General features: G+C 33.6%; 1 long non-coding RNA gene across 1 annotated transcript; it reads right to left on the bottom strand.

The window, feature by feature from the left end:
* Positions 1-749: 749 nt before the first annotated feature.
* Positions 750-2034, bottom strand: LOC110608298. Its single transcript, XR_006350363.1, has 4 exons — positions 1658-2034; positions 1154-1225; positions 886-932; positions 750-801 (listed from the first exon to the last, which is right to left on the bottom strand). It is a non-coding gene; the product is annotated as an uncharacterized LOC110608298 (long non-coding RNA).
* Between the last annotated feature and the right edge of the window lie 1646 nt (positions 2035-3680).

Here is a 3680-nt window from a genome sequence, read left to right as displayed (position 1 = left end):
ATAATTCATACAATTATGACAAAATATCTGGCTGCAAAACATAAATAGAAAATTAATATTTAAAGTAAAAAACAGAACCTAATCATATTGATTTTATGAATTTTTGGTGTGTTGGTTTTCTTTTTCTCTGGAGCTCCCACAAAAGTGTACATTTCACTTGATATTTAAACACACGACTCAACTGTAGTTCCTTTTTCTTTGCTGACAATGTGCTTCATATATAATGTAGAATGTGGTACTCCTTAGCTCACTCTCCCATATTGCAGTTCTAATGGTCAACACCATTTTCTCAAGGGCTGAATCAGCCAGTTAGGCCTATCAACCAACACATGCAGAATTTTAAAAGAAAGGGTCTTAATTAACCTTATAATTCTCAATTCTCAATATGAGACTATCCCATTGATAAGCCTGCCAAACTATCTATAAAAATGCGTTGTAAGTTGAATTGGTCATAGGTCAGTATCACTTCACCAGAATAGTAGCACTTACAAATGATTAAAAACTTTTCCATCACTGTACATTCAGCCAGAACACTTTTATGGATTTAACACAACAAGAAATAAGAAGAAAAATTATATATGCCCTTGGATATCTACAGCATCCCATTAAATGTAAACATAAAAAATGCCATAAACTATAATTAACAGGTAGAACTGAAAATGATACATGAAACAATGTCAAACTATAATTAACAGGTATAACCAAAATCGATAATAAACACAGTATTGAAATAGGAATGCAATCACAAACCTCTTGACGTCAATTGATTAATAAGTGGGGAACAAATCAATAAAGAATGGCCTACAAGAATATGAGCACAAGGTAAGAAAATATACAGGTAATCCTGAAAATTCAGTGTGAGAAATAATCAACTACTGTACTTACCAGAAATGGAAACCCAGAACACATCCTAATTCAATGATCCACGACACCTGAGCAAGGGACTTGATCAAATTAATACAAATAACTCTAAACAAATTTGTGCAGAAGTACCTCACAAGAATGGTTAATATTACTTTAAATATTAATATCATCTCTGGGAACAAAAAAAAAAAGAACTCCATGAAAACTTGCAAAATAAAAAGCATAACATATTTAAGTTGAATTATCAACATTGCTAAATAATAAAATTTGTCATAAGGAAAGAACTCACAAATATTGAAGCTCTGACAAGTTTCCTAGTTCCCCTGGAATTAGGCCACTTAAGTAGTTACCCTGCAAGTATCTGTAGAAGACATATTTACAATTCACTTTGCAACCATTTAAAAGAAAAAAAATGTAAATAAGATATTTGTAGAAGACATATTTATCTTGAAGTTTCTGGTGGCTCTCACATTTTACAGTCACTTCTTTGTGCTTACCTGGATTCTTTCTAACTGGAAGAAAATATGATAAAGGAAATGAGGGAAGTGGGACATAGACACACAGTTGCTTTATTAAGTGCCATAGAAGCAGGAATCGGTAGGAAACTACATGAAAAAGAACTTGAACTACAAAACATGAATCGCAAGAACAATGAACTAGCAGGTTGTCTAAATGGCTAAAATAATTACCAATTTTCAATGACAAATATCAGGAAGTTATTTTCTTGTTCACAATTTGCAGAATCTATAATTACCAACACTTTTCTCAATAGTGTAAAAAAAATTTACTTAACTTTTATAGTTGCTGATGAGGACCGAGGAGGCGAAGACTGAGAACTGAGAAAGCCTGAGGACTGAGGAAGACAGAGGATTGAGGACAACCAAGTTGCTCACAGCGTTGAGAGCCGATGGACTGGAGAGCGACGGCCCAAGAGTGCGTGAAGAGCGACGACCGACGATTGTGTGGAGACTGGAGAGAGAGACTAGAGAGCTACAGAGAGGTATAGTCGGCGACTCAGTGTTGCAAGCGAAGATCGATGACCCGAGTTAGCTGCAATGGTTAATCGGTCGATGATGTCGGGAGGAGAGTGGAGGTTGGACGGTGGACAGTGGTGGAGCTCAGTGCTCAGAGGAGAAGAGGCACAGGCATGTGTGACGGGAGGGTGAGGCGGCGTGGTCTCCACTCTCAGTGACTGAGTAAAATGGAAAAATAAATGAGGGATTTAGGGTTAGTTTCGTTAGTATAGCTAATTAGGGGGATTAGGGATTAGAGATTAGGAATTAGGGATTAGTAGGGGTGAGCATTCGGTCGGTTCGATTCAAAATCAAATCGAATCAAATAAATCGAAAATCAAAATTTTAGTGTTTATGAAAATCAAATCGAACTGATTTGGGTTAGAAACCGAATCGAACCGAACCGGTCTGATTCGGTTCGATCGGTTTCGATTTTAAATAATTTTTTAATTTTTTAAACTTCATTTTTAGTATTTTAAAATTTAATTAAAATATTTTAATCTTAATATGATTTAATTTCTCTATATTATTGAAAAAACATATTATTATCATTAATCGGTTCGGTTTGATTTTTTCATTTTTTCTGATCAAAACCAAACCGAATCGAAATAATTGAAAATTTTAAAATTAAAAACTGAACCGAACCGAAATATATAAAAAACTGAACCAAATTTTCAAATCGGTTCGATAAGATCAGTTTTTTTAGTTTGAACCGATTTCTGCTCACCTCTAGGGGTTAGAGTTAATTTTGTTAGGAATTAGAGATTAAAGATTAGGAATTAGAGATTAGGGATTAGGGTTAGAGATTAGGGATTAGAGATTAGAGTTAGTTTTGTTAGGAATTAGAGATTAATTAGGAATTAGGGTTAAAAATTAATTAGGGATTAAAAATTAGAAATTAGGGTTAATTTTATTAGGGATTAGGAATTAATTAGGGATTAGGGATTAAAATTAGGAATTAGGTTAGAGTATCATTAAATTGTCAAAACGACGTGTATACCGAATTAAAATCACTTAATTTAAAATTTAAAATTTTAAATAAAATAAAATTTAATTAAAAATTAAATTAAAATTTTAAAAATAAAATGGTTGATGATTGGTCGCTATTTAGCGACTAAACCAATTAGTCGCTAAATATGGTCGCTAAATATTTCCGTCCAAAATGTAGTCGCAATTTCGTCGCGAATATGGTCGCAAATAACTCGCGCCATTAATTCCCGCTAAATTTAGCGACCATTTTATATTTGGTCGCTAAATAGCGACCAGACCAAAAATTGGCCATTAAGCTTTTTGTTAAATAAATATATTATTTCATTCATTTAGTCGCAGAATGGTCGCTGATTGGTAGCTATATAGCGATAAAAAAATATGATCGCTAATTTTAGTCGCAATTTCACAATTTTTTTGTAGTGTCCCTAAAGAGCCTTAGGAACAAGTTAAGTTGTGGCAGGAGGAGGAGGAGACGTCAATGTGTCTAAGATGACACTCTTTTCTTAATGATTACATAAAAATGAATTACAAAAAACTGACATGTCTCTTTTGATACTACTATTTTATACTAATTTCTATTCATCTCGTTTCCAAGAATTTCCATATTGAAAAAGTTATATTTTAGTCCCTCAAAATCCTAGACCCCTTAAAATGAATCCCACTGCACATTAACTTGGGTCATCTTTCAATCGTGGACATGCAGCCCGACCTCAACTTCCAGCTCACATATTCAGCAAAGGTTTTCCTAAGTTAACACTAGTTGGAGAAGGCATTGCCGACCACGATCAATTTTCAAGCTTTTTAATTAAATCA

This window comes from Manihot esculenta, chromosome 4, assembly GCF_001659605.2.
Source record: "Manihot esculenta cultivar AM560-2 chromosome 4, M.esculenta_v8, whole genome shotgun sequence".
Lineage (NCBI taxonomy): Eukaryota > Viridiplantae > Streptophyta > Magnoliopsida > Malpighiales > Euphorbiaceae > Manihot > Manihot esculenta.
The sequence above is the reverse complement of the archived record's forward strand: the minus strand, read 5'-3'. Positions and strand labels throughout refer to the sequence as shown.